This window comes from Schistocerca nitens, chromosome 8, assembly GCF_023898315.1.
Source record: "Schistocerca nitens isolate TAMUIC-IGC-003100 chromosome 8, iqSchNite1.1, whole genome shotgun sequence".
Classification (NCBI taxonomy): Eukaryota; Metazoa; Arthropoda; class Insecta; order Orthoptera; family Acrididae; genus Schistocerca; species Schistocerca nitens.
Genome location: NC_064621.1, coordinates 211,410,356 through 211,435,446, shown reverse-complemented (window position 1 = coordinate 211,435,446; position 25,091 = coordinate 211,410,356). Strand labels below are relative to the sequence as shown.

At 43.8% G+C, this 25,091-nt stretch overlaps 1 protein-coding gene across 5 annotated transcripts in view; it reads right to left on the bottom strand.

Annotated features, from left to right (window-relative positions):
* The window catches only part of LOC126198710 (glycine receptor subunit alpha-3), a 646,434-nt gene that overhangs the window by 465,319 nt on the left and 156,024 nt on the right, over positions 1-25,091 (bottom strand). For 4 of the 5 annotated variants that reach the window (XM_049935223.1, XM_049935222.1, XM_049935221.1 and 1 more), the window contains exon 1: positions 12,403-12,540. The exons of the other annotated variant lie outside the window; for it this stretch is intronic. The gene's annotated coding sequence lies outside the window, so the exon portion shown is untranslated. Of the gene's footprint in view, positions 1-12,402; positions 12,541-25,091 lie in introns of those variants that run through there. 5 annotated transcript variants of the gene reach the window in all.

Here is a 25,091-nt window from a genome sequence, read left to right as displayed (position 1 = left end):
CGGGAAAATCTTAACATCTCGCTGATTGTTCACACAGACTAGTACCATATGTGGACAAGCATTGTCTCGTTGAATAATGGAGCTAAGATTCTCTTGCATGAGTTGTAACACAGCAAAGCAAGCTGACTGACGTACCGTTGTGCGATCATAGTTCCCATAACCAGTTCTAGCTGTGCCCGGAAGTCATATTAGATGGTTTCCACCAGCTTGCTGCGGCTCGTGGTCTCGCGGTAGCGCTCTCGCTTCCCGCGCACGGGGTCCTAGGTTCGATTCCCAGCGGAGTCAGAGATTTTTGCTTCCTCTAGATGACTAGGAAGGCAATAGCAAACCACCTCCGCTAGGACCTTCCCTGGTACGGCGGTACGGGTCTCCCGTATCGTCCCCTACGCACCTCTGAGTATATGGGACCTCATCACAACAGCATGACTGCTGGAGTGACACCTACATCTACATGACTACTCTGCAATTCATATTTAAGTGCTTGGCAGAGGGTTCGTCGAACCACAATCATACTATCCCTCTACCATTCCACTCCCGAACAGCGCGTGGGAAAAACGAACACCTAAACCTTTCTGTTCGAGCTCTGATTTCTCTTATTTTATTTTGATGATCATTTCTACCTATGTAGGTTGGGCTCAACAAAATATTTTCGCATTCGGAAGAGAAAGTTGGTGACTGAAATTTCGTAAATAGATCTCGCCGCGACGAAAAATGTCTTTGCTGTAATGACTTCCATCCCAATTCGCGTATCATATCTGCCACACTCTTTCCCCTACTACGTGATAATACAAAACGAGCTGCCCTTTTTTGCACCTTTTCGATGTCCTCCGTCAATCCCACCTGGTAAGGATCCCACACCGCGCAGCAATATTCTAACAGAGGACGAACGAGTGTAGTGTAAGCTGTCTCTCTAGTGGACTTGTTGCATCTTCTAAGTGTCATGCCAATGAAACGCAACCTTTGGCTCGCCTTCCCCACAATATTATCTATGTGGTCTTTCCAACTGAAGTTGTTCGTAATTTTAACACCCAGGTATTTAGTTGAATTGACAGCCTTGAGAATTGTACTATTTATGGAGTAATCGAATTCCAACGGATTTCTTTTGGAACTCGTGTGGATCACCTCACACTTTTCGTTATTTAGCGTCAACTGTCACCTGCCACACCATACAGCAATCTTTTTTAAATCGCTTTGCAACTGATACTGGTCTTCGGATGACCTTACTACACGGTAAATTACAGCATCATCTGCGAACAACCTAAGAGAACTGCTCAGATTGTCACCCAGGTCATTTATATAGATCAGGAACAGCAGAGGTCCCAGGACGCTTCCCTGGGGAACACCTGATATCACTTGAGTTTTACTCGATGATTTGCCGTCTATTACTACGAACTGCGACCTTCCTGACAAGAAATCACGAATCCAGTCGCACAACTGAGACGATACCCCATAGGTCCGCAGCTTGATTAGAAGTCGCCTGTGAGGAACGGTGGCAAAAGCTTTCCCGAAATCTAGAAGTACGAAATCAACTTGAGATCCCCTGTCGATAGCGGCCATTACTTCGTTCGAATAAAGAGCTAGCTGCGTTGCACAAGAACGATGTTTTCTGAAACCATGCTGATTACGTATCAATAGATCGTTCCCTTCGAGGTGATTCATAATGTTTGAATACAGTATATGCCCCAAAACCCTACTTCAAACCGACGTCAATGATATAGGTGTGCTTCTCCAGACTATTGGAATATTGGTCTCCCGTCAGCTCGCCGCTATAGTCGCCTAAGAAGATCATCCAGGGTAGTGCATAACCGAGATTCATTGCCCTTCAGCAGGAGTCCATGCTTGCCGCACACGGCCCCGCTCCAAACGCAGCCGTTTATGTTGAGGCGCTAACAGCAGCCTACATATGGAACAGTAATTCCCCAGTACGGCTACGGCTGGTCTCTGACCAGTGGTGGGACATGACATAGGATGTTGCAGGGAGCCCATTGCTTGTACGATACGATATTGCAGTGCCTGTGTTATTCTGATGTCATTTATTTATTTATTTATTTAATCGTATGGTGATTTTATAGAATATACAGTTGATATAAGACAAGTGATTTTATACAATATACATACAGGGTGTTTCAAAAATGACCGGTATATTTGAAACGGCAATAAAAACTAAACGAGCAGCGATAGAAATACACCGTTTGTTGCAATATGCTTGGGACAACAGTACATTTTCAGGCGGACAAACTTTCGAAATTACAGTAGTTACAATTTTCAACAACAGATGGCGCTGCAAGTGATGTGAAAGATATAGAAGACAACGCAGTCTGTGGGTGCGCCATTCTGTACGTCGTCTTTCTGCTGTAAGCGTGTGCTGTTCACAACGTGCAAGTGTGCTGTAGACAACATGGTTTATTCCTTAGAACAGAGGATTTTTCTGGTGTTGGAATTCCACCGCCTAGAACACAGTGTTGTTGCAACAAGACGAAGTTTTCAACGGAGGTTTAATGTAACCAAAGGACCGAAAAGCGATACAATAAAGGATCTGTTTGAAAAATTTCAACGGACTGGGAACGTGACGGATGAACGTGCTGGAAAGGTAGGGCGACCGCGTACGGCAACCACAGAGGGCAACGCGCAGCTAGTGCAGCAGGTGATCCAACAGCGGCCTCGGGTTTCCGTTCGCCGTGTTGCAGCTGCGGTCCAAATGACGCCAACGTCCACGTATCGTCTCATGCGCCAGAGTTTACACCTCTATCCATACAAAATTCAAACGCGGCAACCCCTCAGCGCCGCTACCATTGCTGCACGAGAGACATTCGCTAACGATATAGTGCACAGGATTGATGACGGCGATATGCATGTGGGCAGCATTTGGTTTACTGACGAAGCTTATTTTTACCTGGACGGCTTCGTCAATAAACAGAACTGGCGCATATGGGGAACCGAAAAGCCCCATGTTGCAGTCCCATCGTCCCTGCACCCTCAAAAAGTACTGGTCTGGGCCGCCATTTCTTCCAAAGGAATCATTGGCCCATTTTTCAGATCCGAAACGATTACTGCATCACGCTATCTGGACATTCTTCGTGAATTTGTGGCGGTACAAACTGCCTTAGACGACACTGCGAACACCTCGTGGTTTATGCAAGATGGTGCCCGGCCACATCGCACGGCCGACGTCTTTAATTTCCTGAATGAATATTTCGATGATCGTGTGATTGCTTTGGGCTATCCGAAACATACAGGAGGCGGCGTGGATTGGCCTCCCTATTCGCCAGACATGAACCCCTGTGACTTCTTTCTGTGGGGACACGTGAAAGACCAGGTGTACCGCCAGAATCCAGAAACAATTGAACAGCTGAAGCAGTACATCTCATCTGCATGTGAAGCCATTCCGCCAGACACGTTGTCAAAGGTTTCGGGTAATTTCATTCAGAGACTACGCCATATTATTGCTACGCATGGTGGATATGTGGAAAATATCGTACTATAGAGTTTCCCAGTCCTCAGCGCCATCTGTTGTTGAAAATTGTAACTACTGTAATTTCGAAAGTTTGTCTGCCTGAAAATGTACTGTTGTCCCAAGCATATTGCAACAAACGGTGTATTTCTATCGCTGCTCGTTTAGTTTTTATTGCCGTTTCAAATATACCGGTCATTTTTGAAACACCCTGTATGATACAAGACAAGATTAAACCTTAAAGTCCGTGTTTTTTAACCAATTAATTAAGCTGGGTGTGAGAGTGAACAAGTCGTCGGGAATTCCAGGGTATGAATGAAGTGGACAGCGTTGGACTATATGTTCAGTTGTCTGCTCTTCTTGATTACATTCACACATTAACCAAAATAGCACAGTTCGTCGAGGCTGCTACCCCTCCTGAACAAGCTGGCTTCAGACAAGGACGCAGCTGCACCGATCAAGTTCTTGCCCTAACTACCCACATTGAAGCAGGTTTTCAAGGCCATCTGAAATGAACAGCTGTCTTCATCGATCAGAATGTGGTGATGTTTGATTTGTGAGGCGCTAAACTGCGCGGTCATCAGCGCCCGTACAAACTCCCAATGATTTCCCAGTTTAATTTTACGCAGTCCAATCTTGCCATTGTCACGAATGATGATGATGATGATGATATGATGAGGACAACACAAACTCCCAGTCCCCGGGCAGAGAAAATCCCAAGCCCGGCTGGGAATCGAACCCGGGACCCCGTGATCCAGAGGCAGCAACGCTAGCCACTTTTTTCATTTTGTTCATTGTTGATCGTTGTTTTGGTCGTTGCGGATGTCACATGACATCCGTTCAAGTTCGTTTGTTGATACTTCCACTCATTTTTTTTTTTTTAATTACAGATGCCAACCTGCTCTCTGACCGAACACGCTGAGTTACCGTGCCGACATCACTAGACCACGAGCTGCGGATATCGTAATCAGAATAACACAGGCACTGCAATTTCGTATCTCTCTGTCGATACCGGGCAAGCGACTTTTAAGTACAACTTCTGAGCTGTACGGGAATAATGGATTTTTGAGTACAGGTCGTAGACGTATGGTTGACGACATTTGGAGACTTGGGTCTGGCCGTGAGTCTTGGACAGATAGCCAAATGGCATGCCGACACGGCGGGTCAGCATGTTCAGTCAGGAAGATAGCTGGTCTCTGTAATATAAACACTGAGTGAAGGGATCAAAAACGAACTTCAAAGTTCCACTACGGTCAAATACAAAAACAAATAAATAGATAGATAAATTGGTAACGTAAAATGGAAATGAGCGTGTGGCGTCATTGGCCGGGAGGCCCCTTGGGGCGCAGGTCTGGCCGCCTTGGTGCAGGTCTTATTACATTCGACGCCACACTGGGCGACCTGCGCGCCGGATGGGGATGAAATGACAGCACAACACCCAGTCCCTGAGCTGAGAAAATCCCCGACCCAGCCGGGAATCGAACCCGGGCCCGTAGGACGACAACCCGTCACGCTGACCACTCAGCTATTGGGTTGGTAAGGTGACCGCTCGCAATAAGCGGCAAATCCGGGTTCGAGTCCCGGTCGGGAAAAAAATTTCATTGTCGTCATTCCATTCTGCAGCTGATAGTTGTCCTTATTCGCAATTGTGAATTCATTTAATGTATTCCATTACTTGTTGTCGGGTGGGAGATGTGGCTGTGATGTATCAGGTCAAAACACGGCTATCCTCTCTAGTGGTGATGAGATGTGGTCAACCGGTACCTTAACGACAGATATTACTCCAATCACATTCCCACGCAGTCCAGTATCGGGCCATTGTCGTATTCGAATGCGGCGTCTCCGGTCCTCCACAGTGATCGCTCAACATCTGACGCTATGCACGCAACTTACACACACTACCAGGTCTGGTAACGACACTAAACGCCAACCACACTAACGCACTGTTGTGGCCGTTCTACTTATCGCAAGAAATGCAACTCGATGCATCAACGTATCAACCGATAGTGCGTATGAGGTCTGTTCACAAAATTCCGGAACTCTGTCCACAAAATTTTTCTACGCTTACCTTCCACTTAACCGTGCATGGTCTCCTTCGAAATACTCTCCTCCACAACTGACACACCGCTCCCAACGCCGTTTTACTTCCAAAACAGTCTTGGTATGCGTCTTGCCGGATTACGCTAAGCGCCGTCTGCGAATTTCCTTTTATGTCGTCTATCGTTACATATCTACATCCTTTCAACGGGGTTTTCAACTTTGAAAATAAAAAATAGTCGGCAAGGGCCAGATCTAGAGAGTGTGGAGGATGAGGCAGCACAGTGTTTTCGTATTTTGTGCAGCTGTCACGCACCAACAGGGTTGAATGTACGGGTGTGTCATTGTGATGGAAGAGCCATGAATCTTTTCGCCACATTTCGGGCCGTTTCCTTCTCATATTTTTCGCAGGCGTCGCAACACCTCCCGATAGTACCATCGATTAACAGTTTGTCCATGTGGCACGAATTCATTATGAATCAATCCTTCAAAGTTAAAGAAAACTGTCAGCATGGCTTTGATATTTAACCTGGCCTGAAGGTCGTTTTCTGGTCTTGGAGAACCTTTCCCGACCCAATGTGAAGACTGAACCTTGGTCTTGACATCATAACCATAGACCCAAGTCTCATCACCAGTTACGATTCTCTTAAGGAACATCTCGTCCTCAGTTGCAACATCCAAAACGTTTTCACAGATTGCGAGGCGAAGGTCTTTCTGGTCTTGACTCATGAGCCGTGGAACGAACCTGGCGACAACACGATGTATTTCATGACGCTGTGTCAGGATTTCATGACATGATCCAACTGAAATGTTACATTCCTCTGCAGTCTCTCGGACAGTCAGACATCGATTGCCGCGCACAATTTCGTTGGCGTTCCTGACACGAGCGTCGTAGGTAGACGTCGAAGGGCGTCGTGAACGAGGGTCATCCTTAACTTCCGTCCAGCTATTTTTAAGGGGAGTACATACGTCCTATACACACAGTGTTAAATTTGCAATATTGATGACCCATTATCTCAGAACCTGTGACAGATAGAGATCTGAAATTTTTGGTATGTATAGTATCACTCCTTTTCTGATTATTGAACCAGAATCAAAATGTTCAGAGAAATAATTAGCTAGTTATGATTTTTGTTGTTCAATATTTTCTTTTAAAAGTCCACTTTTTCTTCCGTAAGTAAAATACCGTAAGAGGTAGAGATGTTTTGGGAGGTTCAGTAGCTGCAGTACACTAAGTGGTAACATAGTGTAAAATTAGATATATGTATCTGTAATAGTTCCTGAGATAATGGGTAAAATAATTTTAAAAATGTTGAAAGGGTACAGTACCGCCCGACATTGAAAATAGGTACAACATACTTCATTATTTTTGTCAGAACAACACATTTTTTTAAAAAATAACTCAATTTCAATTAATACAGCGAAGCCGGATACCAGTGTGGGAAGGAATGACAATTTATTTATTTAATTGATCACATCTGCACTCCCACAAAGTAAATCCCTACATCCAGTTTGGTGAGATCTGTGAAATGAATGAATGTATGGTCGTCTGCTAACCGCAGATGGTGAATGTGAATATATGATCATCTTTGAGACGATCCTTTGGCCACCTTTGGTGGGACCAAAGAGATGAAATTTACCTGAGCTTTGAGCGCCTGAAATGTGGCTGACCAATACGGTAGCATGGTCTTCCCCCACCTCGACAGAGGTGCGAGATGACCTAGAGAACGGCCATGTTTCAGCACACTCTGCCGCTGGATCTTGTGCTGTTAAGACCTTTTTTAGTTGTGCTCCGTAATGACAAAAGAGTGGAGACATGGTATGCATGTGGAATATTTAAGAGTAGTTTGAAATAATAATTTCTCTATTTCAAGAACTTTTGTGGGGAGAATTAACTGTCAGGCAGGTAATATTAATGGGATTGTAGTAATCTTCGGAAGTGACCAACGGTCACAATGAAACCACGTGTAGCAATAAGTTGAAATACTTCCGTGTGCTTAAGTTAAGCTGAATTTCTAGCGTGTGTACAATAAGTTGAAATATTTAAGAAATAGCGTGTGTACCATAAGTTGAAATATTTAAGAAATGGCGTGTGCAGGACTTGAAATTAGAGACGAGTACTTCCACGTGGTGAGTACTGTGTGAGTCTCAATCTGTGTATGGGACAAAGGATAAAGAGAAGTACTCGTCCATGGTATCAGTTGAGGACTCGCGTGTGTGATGAATATGTTCTTAATATTACTTTGCGTGATATGATTCCGTGTGACGCTAGATTCAAACTCTGAGAGAGAAGCAACGTGAGTCGGCCGTCTATCCAGCAACGCCACTTGGCTTGCATTGCACAGGAAGACGTGCAAATATCTCCAGAGTTCATAGTAGGAAAGTAGAATTACAAAGTGGGGCAGTGTCGTGTGAAACTGGGATAAATACTAATTGAAGTGGGAAAGCTGAAAGTGATAGTGTTGTGACTATGTAGTGTTTTGTATTCCATGTCGTAGTGTGGTGTGTGTCATGTAATTTGGGTATGTGTGGTTTGCATGGGAGAGTAGCAAGGTAGTTTCAAAAGATTAGTGGGTTATGCTTGTTCCCTCGGTACTGCTCGGTCTGGAGGAAAGTTTCGTGATGATGATTGTGAGAGTCGAAGTATGAGGTATAATAAAAGATCCACCATCCTATCCAGAAAGTGCACTGTAGCGTTAAATAATTACGAGACCATAATATAGAGATTCACCAATGTAAAGCCATGCCCACTGGGCGGAATTTCGCATGTGTTATTGTTGTAGGTTATAGAATTTGTGTGTTTAGGTTAGAGAATTTATCGGAATAAATAAGATAGTGAAAAGAAAAAGATTGGTGGACTTTTCCTTCGAATTGTATGTTGTCATGATGTCCCGAATTTATAATGTGTGCGCCATTCATATTCAGTGCGGTGGCCACGTGTTGATAAAAGCCATTAAATAAAAGACAAAAAGAAAATGTGGTATTGCCAGTGCGTAGTGAACAGTCCGAGTTCTGTAAATCACTGATAGTCAGATGTGCGTTTCCGTTGCGTATTATTCATACAGGAGGATAATTTGTAACTTAATTGTGAGTACGAGAGTTCATGTTACTCGATAAATAAGAATGAATCCACTCGCTTGGCAGACCACTCATCTTGCAGGCCTGACTGCTTGATGCCACAGTATCAGCAAGGCATGTGGGTGCCTCTCAATGTCATTTCCGGAAAAATCAAGTTCAGACATTTTATTTGATATTAACTTACACATGGAGGCACGCCAGCTTCTAGAAACAGCCAGACCCATAATCAGCATTATCTGGATCCTGTTCTTGACGATCCTGCAAACTTAGAAACTTCCTTCTTTTCCTGCCTCTTGCTTCTTTAGTCATTTCCTCTGCTGCACGCTGGGCTTTCATGATCCTAAGTCGATCCATTCGCTGAAAGGCTTGCAGCGTGCTGGCACCTGGAGTGATACCAAGTTCCTCTAGTACCCCAATTCTTCCCTTTATACCATCATTAAACGTTATCACAGCATCACAAACACCCAAGCATAGAGCTTTCCTTCCTACAAAGACATTTTTTGGTATGCGGGTCAAAATTACATTATTGAAAGACTCATTCAAGTTTTGTGTTCGACCATGGAGACATTTGGAAAGGAGGTCAGGATGAGCTAATTCTCTATATATTGGTTTAATAGCTTCCATCACTGCAGATGGTATGCTATTTTTGTGCTTAAATTGTTCCTCGCTACCCGCTGCCTGAGCTTTGCGGTACATGAATCAGCACCAGGTGGACAAAGACCATGTATAGGTGTATCATCAGTGGAAGATTTGTGGAAGAATGTAGCCCACACTGCTCGTTTCATCCCTTGTAGGTCACGTGTATTGCTTCTTACTGCCATTTCATAATAATGCTGGAGTTCATCAATGTTTTTGTCTGTAAGTCTTCCTTTACCATTTAGAGTCTTTCCATCTGATAACGTCTCTTTTCCTTTTGTCTGCTTCAATTTTCGGAGACGTGTTCCCATCCGTTTTTGAACGTGGCCTACACATTCAATCTTAACAATATGCTTATTACCATAAGGTTGGCTTTCCACTACTGATATGTAAGCTTTTGAATCACCATCCCCCAAGTACTCAGTGTAACACACACCTCTCTCCTGTTGTGAACTCTGAACATAGAATCAACTGCAGTAGTCTCCATACCCCCACTAGTTCCCTCATAATTCTTAGCACAATTTGTTTTATGGCTTTCATTTATTTCATCAACTGATTTACACTGATGACAGTATTTAGTTAGCAATTCAACGTGTAAAACTTTACCTGTGTCAACACTAGTGAGTGTTGCTACTTGAGTATTGCTCGTCAGTGTAGGATCCGTACCAGATCTGGTTGACGGAGGAGATAGAGAAGATCCAAAGAAGAGCGGCGCGTTTCGTCACAGGGTTATTTGGTAACCGTGATAGCGTAACGGAGATGTTTAGCAAACTCAAGTGGCAGACTGTGCAAGAGAGGCGCTCTGCATCGCGGTGTAGCTTGCTCGCCAGGTTTCGAGAGGGTGCGTTTCTGGATGAGGTATCGAATATATTGCTTCCCCCTACTTATACCTCCAGAGGAGATCACGAATGTAAAATTAGAGAGATTCGAGCGCGCACGGAGGCTTTCAGACAGGCGTTCTTCCCGCGAACTATACGCGACTGGAACAGAAAAGGGAGGTAATGACAGTGACACGTAAAGTGCCCTCCGCCACACACCGTTGGGTGGCTTGCGGAGTATAAATGTAGATGTAGATGTAGACAGTTGGAACTGCATTTTTTGATGTGTGGCCTCTCATCTGCCATGTGCCATCAACTGCCACAGATAAGTCTGTTGTGTTACTTAATTCTACTGCTTCTTTAGCAGCAGCTTTCATAGAATAAACAGCAACAGATTTGACACATTCACCAATTACTTCTGTGTACTTACTTGATCTGGTTGGTGGGTTTGGCAAGGTCAGCGTTGCACATAATACTTCAGCTGCAGTCAATCCTGTCCCAATGCACCTCATTCCATACAGGAATCTAACATTGCTCTCAAACAAGTCATTCTTGCACTTTTCATAAGTCCAAAATGATGTCGAGAGCCTGCAAACTTCGCACTGAATATCAAGTTTGTTAGCCAGTCCAGTCCTTTCAGAAGAGTCCTCAAAGATGCTAATTTGCCCACCACAAACCATACATGACACAGCATCTTGCAAAACTTGTCCTAACACACTCAAATCTAAAAGAAAATAACCTATACTATTTTGATCTTTGCCAATAAATAAATCCTCATGGTCTCCAAGTTTCCTCTTCGAAGCACTAGTAGGCGTGTCCTTATCACGAGTCTGTGAAAAATCTATTTCAGGATCAACACTGGATTCAGATTTTGTGATATGCTGATTTCCATGGAAACGTCGCTTGTTAAAACAACCCTTTCTTTTCATCACGTTGAAAAGAGGTATAAGAGCGTGTAATAACACACCAAACCACTATGTTTTCAGTTCAAAACTTATGAAACACGACAACCACAAAGTAAATAAACAAAATGCATGTGCTATACCGCCATTTCTGTTTACACAGTGCAACCAACCTCTTAACACGAACATGAACATGATTTCAAGGAATACATAGCTGAAAACCACAGCCTTCTAGACTGAATAGTTCAAGAGATAGAGATACTTAGGCAAGTCAGTGCAGAACGACCGGATAATTTTACACACGCACTATTAACTTTGAAATGATGAAAACTACACTTACAATTCGAATTTTTCGACAAATAATGCATCAAATTATTCAGGAAAGATCAAATATTAATAAGAGATAATAATCCGAAAATGTCACTTTTTGACCAATTCCACCATACGTACTCCCCTTAAACCGTATTAACCATTCGGAACAGTGAGTACGGCTTAAGCACTCATCACCGTAGGCTTCCTGCATCATTTGCTGCGTCTCTGTAAAGTTTTTTTGAGTTTCACCCAAAACTTAACTCTGCCATCTCGAAATTCGCAAACTGCGCGACACAACGTTCTATTCAACACAGCACTCAAGCGATAACTAACAGATATACTTCCGGCAGTTACACATTAAATATAGGCCTGTGGAATAACGCCAGTCGCAGTGGGTCGCTGTGGTCGAGCGGTTCTAGGCGCTTCAGTCCGGAACCACACGGCTGCTGCGGTCGCAGGTTCGAATCCTGCCTCGGGCATGGATGTGTGTGATGTCCTTAGGCTAGTTAGGTTTAAGTATTTCTAAGTCTAGGGGACTGATGACATCAGACGTTAAGTCCTATAGTGCTTCGAGCCATTTGAATTTGAAATTTTATGCCAATCGCACTTCGCTGCATCACACCATTGGCGCGAAATTACAAATGTTCCGGATTTTTTTGAACAGACTACGTACATGTACGAAATCACATTGAGATGCAACTATGTCTTCTGGGTACTTGACTTTTTTTGTCAGGCAGTGTATTTATATTTAATATCACCTGCCTCGCCGCTACTATCATTAGGTGGTTGAAAATCACATCCCTTTTCGAGTTTCCTTTGTGCTTAATAATGCTACAAATTTTGAAAAGAAAAGAGAGTTTTTACGCTCGGATTGTTATAACATCCTCCTTGCTCAGCAGATTGGACGCGCTCTGACTTCCACACGACCAAACGTACAAATAAATTTGCAGCTGGCAAACTGAGCCCAAAAATGAGGTTACAGAATCTTGCAGAATCGCAGGAGTGCACACACCGGAATCAATTTGTACCAAGTGATTTGCCTTAAGAGCTGTCTATAGCGCACTCATCATTATTTTAGACACAAAGGAAAGGACTACACTTAGCACGTCTAAAGCAGTTTCATGTATTATCCACTTCGGAAAAACTTACGGAATGTTACTTTACTTACCACCTATTTCCTCACAAGTTGTGATTTGCCTGAAGTGGAGGTGAATTATCGTTGGCAGCTGGACACATTTCGAAGGTATAGTCGCTATAAAGTGTACCCTAGAAGGGTGGACGCGCACAATACACACACGGACCAGAGTCACCACACGCAAGGACTAGCGCATACTGACCGTCACGGGCGCCAATATTTTCGTAACGTTGACGCTCTTCGCTTGTTCGCTAATTTTAGCGGTTTTTGGCTCGGGCTCTCTCGGTTCGGCTGACTATCGGAGGCGCCGGACCGCGGAAAGCAGAACACATTCCAGGGACGATTTCCGACGGATATAGCGAGCGGACAGCGACGCAGCACAAGCGGCACTTCCTCCCCTGTGAGGAACATGGGTTCAAAATCAGCGGCACCGACACCATACAGGTTACACGCTTATAAAGGTATTTGGTAATGGCGACCATTTGTGAAAGAAAATAATACGGAAAAGTCACACTAAGCAGTATCTATTACTTCATGTACCTGCGATTCCAGAGATTACACGAAAGATAATAATACACAAGAAATAGCACTCTAGCAGAGAACAGAAAATAATTATGTGTTATGGTGTGATGTACATGGAATAAAAAGCGGCGTGCTGCGAATCGAAAATCGTGTATCGATCGTCAATACGCTAAGGTCGTCCTCACACGGGACGAAGCAGCTAACGTTAACGTGGATGCGTACGATACATCCGACCTAAGAAGACACAGCGCCGTCGACACGCGGAACGAGCTGGTTAAGGAGAGGTTTACTATCTCTTGGTTCAAAAAATCGATTTTTTTAAAATTGCATTTTTGGGTCCGTAAAAGTGTTTAGGATCCGCCCCTGAAACGGTTTTTCCGAATACGGAACGGAAATGTCTGTTATTCGCGGTTGAACAAAAAATTGCACCTGCCTGAAATCGGCCTTTTTCGCGCACCGGTTTTTTTCTTTCGGAGGACGGGTTATTGTACCGGAGCTTGGGTGTAAACACACAAAATTCAAATGAAAGTTTGAACGCGTGTGTTTGGAAGTTAGCCCCCAATCATATGCATTCTGGTGTGAAGACTGTGGAGATTGCGACTTTCCTGGCAGTGAGCAGCTTCAACGAAGGACATTCAGCAATTCTGAAGACCATGACAACGATGGACGTCACCCTGGGACTCTATTCGACGCAATTCGCTAAGCATTCGGACGACCACCGGATTCAAGCGGCCGAAAACCGCTTGTCACCGGCCGTAAGAGCGGCTCTGGAGCAGCGCAGGATGGCCCAGATAGAGCAGAACGCCCTCTATGAGGAAGAGGAAGGACTAGTTTATGGACACGGAATAGCAGACTGAACGTAAGTTGCATAATATTGCATGTTATATGTAGTCAAAACTTCAAACGCGTTTTTCTCGAAATGACTTTTTAAATAGCACGCGGTATGGTAACTTCAAATCTACTGAACCGATTGGCATGATTCTTTGTTTCCGACGAAGCTAACTAAATCGTCTAGAAGTTGTACCACTTTTATTCCGATCCACCATCTATAAATATTTTTATTTGGCCGACGAAGTCGAAAAATCGATGAAAAAACCCAATTTTTTCAAATAGCCGCCATTCTGTTTACTACGATCCAAATAACTTAAGCGAAGTACAACTGCTAAAGAAACTTATATACTTCGCTAACGTCAACTCAATTTGATTTCAGACGAGCCTGCTGACCTGTGACATAACCGCGCGTGGAGGTCTACATGGAAATGTTGTTTCGTTCCGACGGCACTTCCGCCTTTGCTCTTCTACATTTACTGTCGAAACAAATCCAGTTTGTAGAGGAAATATCAATAAATATTTTGACAAAATTTGACATTGTTATCTGTAACGCATCCCGAGAAAAAAATTCTCAAAGAACATGCTTTTTTTGGACCAAAGATAGTAAACCTCCCCTTAACGTGATTTGCGCTCTCAGCGCTCTCCCGCGGCCGTTGTCGGCTATATTTGGCTCTCATGTAACAAAGTTTCCTTACGAAAATGGACGAGCGTAAAATAGCTGCGTTAACTCTGTTAGCGATTGTGGTAGAAGAGCGCAGAAATCAAGAAGAAAACTCTGGACTCATCGATGGCTTTAATAGAGAATTGGTGATAGAGTAACACTACATAATTCTGTACAACGATCTGAGGCACGTAATAGCAGAAGTCATTCATTAACTCAGGTGAATTTTCATCCCACGTTCGGTCTGAAATTAAACACAGTTAAGGTATAGTGTCCAATGATGGTTTCCACATGCATAATATCCATATTCTCGATATTGCATTCACTACCAACACTCAGCAATAACATACTTCGTCAAGTAGCTGTCAAGTAGCTTTCAAGATTGAGATTCATTTCGAAATTTCATTCGAATGGTAGAAGAGATTTTTTCGAAGCTCCTCGCCATCACGGAAAAAAATATTTAGTGCGAGATACATACATGAGCTCGTCCACAGATCACGAGATGGTATATAAAGGGTGTCCCAAAATAATGGTGGCCGAGCGGTTCTAGGCGCTTCAGTCTGGAACCGCGCGACCGCTACGGTCGCAGGTTCGAATCCTGCGTCGGGCATGAATGTGTGTGATGTCATTAGGTTAGTTAGGTTTAAGTAGTTCTAAGTTCTAGGGGACTGAGGACCTCAGATGTTAAGTCCCACTGTGCTCAGAGCTATTTGAACCATTTGAACCAAAATAATATATACACTCTTTGAAACAGAATATATCTTTAATTAAAGGAGACAGAAATACAATTTTTATGGGTAATAATTTAGAAGGCGGCGAAAAACATAACAATGCTTTTGGATTGTCAGCAAAAATGGCGTTATCGTTTGAAGAACGGAAATGGGTGCTAAAGTGTTACTGGAAAACAGAGAATGTGAGTGAGGTACGTCGACGTTGGGGAGTTGAATTTGGAACACCACCACCGACAAGAGTAACAATTACAAGAATCAGAGATAAGTTTGAAGTCGAAGTAACGGTGCACGATATGGAGAAGGGACTTAGCGGACGAAAGAGAAGTTCAACACACAATGAGAGTGTTGATGCGGTAATCCAGGCATACACACGTTCCCCGAAGAAATCTCTGAGGCAATGCTCTCGTAAGAGTGGGATCTGGAGAAGCAGTGTTCATAGAATTTTGCGGTCTCAGAACTTTAAGCCTCACATTCCCAGAATTCTCCATGCTCTTAACGAAGATGATCCTGATAGGCGAAGCGAAATTTGTGAGTGGTTCATTAACAGATGTGAAGAAGAGCAACGTTTCCAAGACAGGATTCTTTGGTCAGATGAAGTGACGTTTAAACTTGATGGAACAATTAACCGCCATTATTTGAATGCACTGAGCCATGGAGAATTCATACGTAACCGAGCAAAGGCATGTTAATCTACGAGAAGTAATAGTCTGGTGTGGTCTGTCTTATAGAGGGTTAATCGGGCCGTACTTCTTTGACAACACTGTCACCCGCGACTCGTACTTGGAAATGTTGGAAATGATAACTCTTGGTCTTAGCGTTGTGTTTGGAAATGAAGATTACTGCTTTCAACAGGATGGGGCACCACCTTACTTTCACCTGGATGTGAGGGCATTTCTCAATCGTACATTCCCTACCAGATGGAGAGGACGAAGAGGGAGTGTGGAGTATCCCGCTCGTTCTCCAGATTTAACTCATCGGGATTTCTTTCTCTCAAGAACACAGATACGCTGCGAGATCACACACACTGGATGATCTTACAGAGCAAATTGAGCAAGCCCGTGATGCTATTCTGTTGGAAACAATAAAGTTGGCATATCGCTCAGTCGTAATTCGTTGTCGACTGTGTATTGCGATGGACGAACAAAAATGGTTCAAATGGCTCTGACCACTATGGGACTTAACTTCTCAGGTCATCAGTCCCCTAGAACTTAGAACTACTTAAACCTAACTAACCTAAGGACATCACACAACACCCAGCCATCACGAGTCAGAGAAAATCCCTGACCCCGCCGGGAATCGAACCCGGGAACCCGGGCGTGGGAAGCGAGAACGCTACCGCACGACCACGAGATGCGGGCATGAACAAACACCAGCTTGAACATTTACTACCTTAAGTCGAACCATGAGGCACCTAACACCTCTAAAATTGTATTTCTAACCCCTTTGATTAAAGAGATGTCCAGTTTCAAAGCGTGTATACATTATTATGGGACACCCTGTGTATTATCCAGGAAGAATGAAATTTTCACCCTGCAGCGGAGTGTGCGCTGATATGAAACTTCCTGGCTGATTTAAACAGTGTGCCGGACCGAGACTCGAACTCAGGACCTTTGCCTTTTGCAGGCAAGTGCTCTACCATCTGAGCTACCCATCCACAACTGACAACCCCTCCCCGCAGTTTTAATTCCGCCTGTACCTCGTCTCCTACCTTCCAAACTTCTGCTAGGTCTGCGGGAGAGCTTCTGTGAAGTTTGGAAAGTAGGAGACGAGGTACAGGCGGAATTAAAACTGCGGGGAGGGGTTGTCAGTTGTGGATGGGTAGCTCAGATGATAGAGCATTCGCCCGCAAAAGGCAAAGGACCCGAGTTCGAGTCTAGGTCCGATACACAGTTTTAATCGGCCAGGAAGTTTCATTACACAACAAGTTTCATAATAGCAAAAATTTGCAGTGTGTAATTTTGTTTCACTTCCAGACACAGACTGGCAGTCACGATAAGATTTCTGGCCACTGGTGAAGCGTTCCAGTCGTTGACCTTTACAATAACAGTTGCGGAAAATAACATTGACTTTTGAAATTCTATTTCTATTAAATGTATCAGAAAGACACAAACTCTTTTAGAATACAAAAGGTAAAATTTTTCTCTACAAAACTCGTGTACGACGCTAACAACTGCGCTACAGCTTTGATATAGGAGTCGACTCTGCCTATACGGTATACACATGCTAAAGACTGTATTTACTGTCTACAAATGTCATTATTTGATACTGAATATGTAAATTGTACGCAAAAGATTCGCTTTCGATAGATCATCGCCGGCCGGGCTGGTGGAGCGGTTCTAGGCGCTTCAGTCTAGAACCGTGCGACCGCGACGGTCTCAGGTTCGAATCCTGCCTCGGGCATGGATGTGTGTGGTGTCCTTAGGTTAGTTAGGTTTAAGTAGTTCTAAGTTCTAGGGGACTGATGACCTGAGAAGTTAAGTCCCATAGTGGTCAGAGCCATTTGAACCATAGATCATCATTGTGCCGTGGCATTGAAAAGGCATACTTTCATAGAATACAAGTTACATTAAAACCATCAACTGCAGGAAGCTACCCACCGATATGTAGTTTCTGGTCTGTTTATTATTACAAATCGTAGCTAAAAAGTCGCGTTTTCGAGAGAACCTTAATTTTATGATGCTTTGAAACAGCTTATATTCATACCCCATACTCTATGAGAAAGAAAATCCACCAAGTACGATGTTTAAAGCCAAACAATATGGCGCCTCCTTTGTTTTGTTTGTAACTTAAAACGATGTTGCATCTCATTAGCCACGTTCCTCTCCACGAGGCTAAAATTTGGCTAGATTCTTCATTTCACGCTCCGCACTGTAGTGGAAAGTGGAATTCCACGCTATGACGTCCCAGGTCCTCCTCCACGTGAATTACTTCCCGAGAGAGGCTGGCTTAAGCGTACAATAGCTATATTTAACTTGCTGCAAGACGCAGCTGTTGTATCGAATAATAAACATTTCTAGACATGACAGAACGGCATCGGAGAGGACAATTCATGCACTTACCGTGGGTCTGTGGAGTTAGATGGAATCCTAGAAGGTTCAAATGGCTCTGAGCACTATGGGACTTAACTTCTGAGGTCATCAGTCCCATAGAACTTAGAACTACTTAAACCTAACTAACCTAAGGACGTCACACACATCCATGCCCGAGGCAGGATGTGAACCTGCGACCGTAGCGGTCGCGCGGTTCCAGACTGTAGCGCCTAGAACTGCTCGGCCACACCGTCCGGCAACCCTAGAAGGTATTCCATGAATTGTGTACAAAGCCAGACCAACAGGCATTACAGGCATTGACCAAAAAAGGATAGTGCATTGAGAATGGCTAGTTGCTAGCCGAAATCTAGATCTGCCAACAATTATTCCAAAGGACGACTGATAGCTGAAATCTATTATTTACAAATCCTAGAAGGGTTTCCAAAGTTGTTGAGCGTCAGGTGTCATTTGTCTACAATTCTGAAAGTGGTCCACGGAAAGTATCGGTGCTGGTCATTCAGAATGTGGAATGCAGTTGTGTGCAGACTCACGCCTGACCATTATCTCAGATGAATTTCTATTACTGTACCCGCAGGCGCCACAGAAAAAACTGGGCGATTGCTACACCCAAGCCAGGAGCTAGTCACCATCAGGCAGTGCTTTCCTGGAAAGTGAGCTGGAAGCAAGTATACCCCTTGCTAGGCTGTTTCTCATATCTTAGCAACTACATTGTAACGAAATATTAACCTTGGTGTATGCGAATGGAAAGATTTTTCTTCGGATTCCTATAACGTAACTACTAAGGATTCGCAAAATAAAACATGCTTAGCCTTAGCTCAGATCGGGCCCAAGACTACTGTGGCGTTAACAGCAACCAGTATGCGAGAGTATAAGGCAACGGTAGGCTGTGCCTGCGTCGGTTGCGTGGTGTAGGGAGCCATAGCCCGCAGTTAGTTAATTAGTTATTTAGTTTGATGTTCCATGGATATTTGCACGATAAATCTGTACATGTTCGCAGCCAGTCAAGGGATATTTTAGGGAACTGGTTTAAGAAATTTGTTTCAAAGGCCCTGTCAAATCTTTCCAAGTTTACTCCTAGAGCAACTTACGCTCTGCCTACGTGACACAAGTTGCCTGTCTTTCAAAACCGAGGCGGTTCTGTCCAGTTAAAGCTGGTGACAGGAGACGGCCTGAGCCCTCTGCTGAAACAGCTAGCGAATTCAAGCCGTTGGTTTTAGCCAATAGCGTGCATGGGATACCAGTCACGTGTGTGGACGCTGGAGTGTTCTGCGGTGCGGAATACAGTTGCCTCTCTCTCTAGTAATCCAGACCTCGAGCACAACAGACGTCTTTTTCGGAAGGCAGAGCCTCTGCTTTTCACGGCCGGCCACCAACGTAAGTTAACATGAACCGCTTCCCCTTCCGTTGCCCATTTCAATTAATTGTTCGACCTCCTAGACTGGCCTAAACCTGCTAACTTCTGACCCTAGGCGCGCAACTTGTATACCGTACCCGGAAATATATTCTCGTTATTGTACTTAATTTCCTGTTTTGTCATTTAAAGGCAGCCCTGGATGCCCACTCTCAAACCCCGACCGCTCGACCTCCTGCACCCTGTCGTCACGAGGCATATGCCTCCCCCCTTCCCTGCCCGTATACATTAACATTGTGACCAGAAGTTGGGTCATATACTTTAACAAATCATCATGATGTGGAACGTATCATATTACATACACATCGGAAGTTAATTTGTAAATATGGCTACATGCTGAACATTTATAAATTTTATTTCCTTTTCTTTTATTTTTGTTTTTTATTATCATTATTATTAAATATACAGTTGTGAGTTAGTAATTTTTCTACGGAGTGGAAGGAGTTGTCAAGGAAAAACTTTTCAGTTTCTTTGGTTCAAAATGGTTCAAATGGCTCTGAGCACTATGGGACTCAAATTCTGAGGTCATCAGACCCCTAGAACTTAGAACTACTTAAACCTAACTAACCTAAGGACATCACACACATTCATGCCAAAAGTAGGATTCGAACCTGCGACCGTAGCGGTCGCGCAGTTCCAGACTGTAGCGCCTAGAACCGCTCGGCCACTCCGGCCGCCTTCAGTTTGTTTCCAAATTTTACTTTGGTGTCTGCCAAACATTTTATGTCACTGGGGACGTAATCAAAAATTTTAGTTTCCGGATTGCGCTCCTTTTTTTCTGCTAAAGACAACATTAATGTGGAGTGAAAAATGGTTCAAATGGATCCAAGCACTATGGGACTTAACATCTGAGGTCATCAGTCCCCCAGACTTAGAACTACTTAAACCTAACTTAACCTACGGACATCACACCCATCCATGCCAGAGGCAGGATTCGAACCTGCGACCGTAGCAGCAGCGCTGTTCCGGACTGCAGCGCCTAGAACCGCTCAGCCACAACGGTCCGCAATGTGGAGTAATGAATGTCATTTTTCCTCCTAGTATTGTAATTCATCATCGTTCCTCTTGAACTCCAGTGGATTTTTACAACAGACTTCATGAGGGAATAAATATACTGTGAAACACTTGGTCAGAATGGCCGATTCCTTAAACAGGTGTCTACAAAATGATTCGTGGGTGGGCATCACATAATTTCAAACGCCTCGTTGCCGGCAGCGGAGGTCTCGCGGTTCTAGGCGCGCAGTCCGGAACCGTGCGACTGCTACGGTCGCAGGTTCGAATCCTGCCTCGGGCATGGATGTGTGTGATGTCCTTAGGTTAGTTGGGTTTAAGTAGTTCTAAGTTCTAGGGGACTTATGACCACAGCAGTTGAGTCCCATAGCGCTCAGAGCCATTTGAACCATTTGACGCCTTGGTGTAGTTCCTCTAGATGTGCAGAACTGAAACCGTTGTGTCTTTTAAAAATTGAAAGTGTGACCATTCGCAGAAAACCAGTAAATCACACTGTTAAGAACATGATTTAACATTTCTTCATGTTTCCGGTGTGGCCATAAATCTTAATGTGACTACCTGTCTATGTCAGAAAATAAACGAGTCACCCACTGAAACCGTTTACTCTTATGAAACTTTTTGGAGAATATAATACTCTGTCAGGTTTCAGATAGATTATATAATGGTAAGACAGAGATTCAGGAACCAGGTTTTAAATTGTAAGACATTTCCAGGGGCAGATGTGGACTCTGACCACAATCTATTGGTTATGAACTGTAGATTAAAACTGAAGGAACTGCAAAAAGGTGGGAATTTAAGGAGATGGGACCCCGATAAACTGAAAGAACCAGAGGTTGTACAGAGTTTCAGGAGAGCGTAAGGGAACAAATGGCAGGAATGGGGGAAAGAAATACAGGAGAAGAAGCATGGGTAACAGAAGCATGGGTAACAGAGGATTAAGTAGGTAAAAAGACGAGGGCTAACAGAAATCCTTGGGTAACAGAAGAGATATTGAATTTAATTGATGAAAGGAGAAAATATAAAAATACAGTAAATGAAGCAGGCAAAAAGGAATACAGGATGTGCAAAATGGCTAGAGGAGATATGTAAGGGTGTAGAGGCTTATCTCACTGGGGGTAAGATAGATACAGCCTACAGGAAAATTAAAGAGACCTTTGGAGAAAAGAGAACCACTTGAATGAATATCAAGAGCTCTGATGGAAACCCATTTCTAAGCAAAGAAGGGAAAGCAGAAAGGTGGAAGGAATATATAGAGGGTCTATACAAAGACGATGTACTTGAGGACAATATTATGGAAATGGAAGAGGATGTAGATGAAGATGATATGGGAGATATGATACTGCGTGAAGAGTTTGACAGAGCACTTGGGAGAACTAGCCCTGACAAAGCTCTACCATCTGGTGAGCAAGATGTGTGAGACAGGTGAAATACCCTCAGACTTCAAGAAGAATATAATAATTCCAATCCCAAAGAAAGCAGGTGTTGACAGATGTGAAAATCACCGAACTACCAGTTTAATAAGCCATGGCTGCAAAATATTAACACGAATTCTTTACAGACGAATGGAAAAACTGGTAGAAACCGACCTTGGGGAAGATCAGTTTGGATTCCGTAGAAATGTTGGATCGCGTGAGGCAATACTGACCCTACGACTTATCTTAGAAAATAGATTAAGGAAACGCAAACTTACGTTTCTTGCATTTGTAGTTTACAGAAAGCTTTTGACAATGTTGACTGGAATACTCTCTTTCAAATTCGTTAGGTGGCAAGGGTAAAATACAGGGAGCGAATGGCTATTTACAATTTGTACAGAAACCAGATGGCAGTTATAAGAGCCGAAGGGCATGAAGGGGAAGCAGTGGTTGGGAAGGGAGTGAGACAGGGTTGTAGCCTATCTCCGATGTTATTCAGTCTAGATATTGAACAAGCAATTAAGGAAACAACAGAAAAATTCGGAGTAGGAATTAAAATCCATGGAGAAGAAATAAAAACTTTGAGGATCGCCGATGTCAGAGACAGCAAAGGATCTGGAAGAGCAGCTGAACGGAATGGACAGTGTCTGGAAAGGAGGATATAAGATGAACATCAACAGAAGCAAAACGAGGATAATGGAATGTAGTCGAATTAAATCGGGTGATGCTGCGGGAATTAGACTAGGAAATGAGACGCTTTAAGTAGTAAACGAGTTTTGCTATTTGGGGAGCAAAATAACTGATGATGGTCGAAGTAGAGAGGATATAAAATGTAGACTGGCAATGGCAAGGAAAGCGTTTCTGAAGAAGAGAAAATTGTTAACATCCAGTATAGATTTAAGTGTCAGGAAGTCGTTTCTGAAAGTATTTGTATGGAGTGTAGTGTATGGAAGTGAAACATGGACGATAAATAGTTTAGACAAGAAGAGAATAGAAGCTTTTGACATGTGGTGCTACAGAATAATGCTGAAGTTTGGATGGGTAGATCACCTAACCAGTGAGGAGGTATTGAATAGAATTGGAGAGAAGAGAAATTTGTGGCACAATTTGATTAGAAGAAGGGATCGGTTGGTAGGGAAAATTCTGAGGCATCAAGGAATCACCAATTTAGTATTGGAGGGCAGCGTGGAGGGTAAAAATCGTAGAGGGAGACCAAGAGATGAATACACTAAACCGATTCAGAAGGATGTAGTTTGCAGTAGTTACTGGGAGATGAAGAAGCTTGCACAGGATAGAGTAGCATGGAGAGCTGCATCAAATCAGTCTCTGGACTGAAGACCACAACAACAACAACAATACCCATCTCTTGGTTTTTATGGATTGCCTCACGTTTTTATCTTGCTGGTAAATGTATTTTTCAATGATGGCGAGTACCTTCAAAGAAATCTCCCTTTCCATTCGAATTAAATCTCGATCTTGAAAACTAGGTAACGACGTACATTACTTCAGAGTGATGGTAATCAATACAACATCGAGAATATGGATATTGTGCATGCAAAAACTGACATTAGACACTATAGCTATATTCTCTTTAAAACTGATCATTTGATAAGATTCAGCTGAGTTAAGGAGTAAGGTTTACTAGCATGTATCTCAGATCGCTGTACACCATTCTGTAGCGTTCCTCTACCAGCAGATGGCAGTTCAAACCATCGAATCCTTTCCGTGACTTTCTCTACCTCTCTTCGAAGATCTCTGACAGAGTTAACGCAACCATTTTATGCGTGACCATTTCCGTAAACAAACTGTGTGATTAGCGCGCCAGGTGAAGGCGAGAAGTGCTGCCAGGGAGCGCTGCAGTTGCAAATAAGGATGACGAGCACGTCATGTTCCGTGAGATGTAGTGCATCGTGTAGCAATCGCGACAGACATCAACCACGTCTGGTGTGCTTCGTGATGAGGAACACGTCGCGTGTGAGGACGGCTTTACTCCCTGCTGTTTCTTATGAAGTACTGTGGAGGGTACATCTAGAACAGTCTGTCGTCTTTCCTAAATTAATAGGGTGATATGCTCTATCAGTAAACGGTACCGGTGTTAGCCTTGCTCTCACCGAGATGTCCATCACATCTCCCAAGTGCCACGGTCAACAGATCTGACCTCAGTGCGCACATGCCAGGCATGGCGGGTCGAAGTCTCGTCCAATTTGCATTACTGGCGACATCCCTCGACCATCTGTATTGAAACACGTACGTTTATTTGAATACATTTATCATGACCTATCAACTAGGTACGGTATTTTATTATTTTTATATGCCATATTTGTCACATTCTACTCGGACCATTGCCTATAAGGAAGTGATCTGAGGGGCATGCGATTTATTTAATACTAACTTCCCCTTTATCGTCAGCAGCATGAATACGCCCTGTCTTGCATGAAATCCATTCTTTGTTTGGCTGTGGGCTAAGGCGAATTTTCTGCTCTCTCTGAGCTTAGCAACAGAGAGTTGTACCGCTGGAATGCACAGGGCAATAGCAGGCGGGATGGGGGGGGGGGGGGGGGTAGAATCGAAGAACAAGGATAGAAATGGTGACAGAGGACGCCAGTGTCTCTGTCTTGGCCTACGTGAATTGGAGCGCGTAGGTGGAACGATTTTTCTCGGCGAATTCGTGAGCGAGTGTTCCTATTGGATGCTGGATGTCTTGGAGGTGGTCTTGTCAGTGAAATGAAATGATCGTAGCCGGCCACTGTGACCGAGCGGTTCTAGGTTCTTCAGTCCGGAACCACGCTGCTGCTACGGTCGCAGGTTCGTATCCTGCCTCGGGCATGGCTGTTTGTGATGTCCTTAGGTTGGTTAGGTTTAAGTAGTTCTAAGTCTAGGGGACTGATAACCTCAGATGTTAAGCCCCATAGTGGTTAGAGCCCTTTGAACTATTTTTGAAATGATTTTGTGGCATTTATTGGCCGAGATATCCCCATCGGGGTTCGGCCGCCGTATTGCATGTCTTTTTAGTTGACGCCATTTCGGCGACTTGCGTGTCAGTAATGATGAAAATGATGGACATACAACACCCAGTCCCCTGCAGGGAATCGA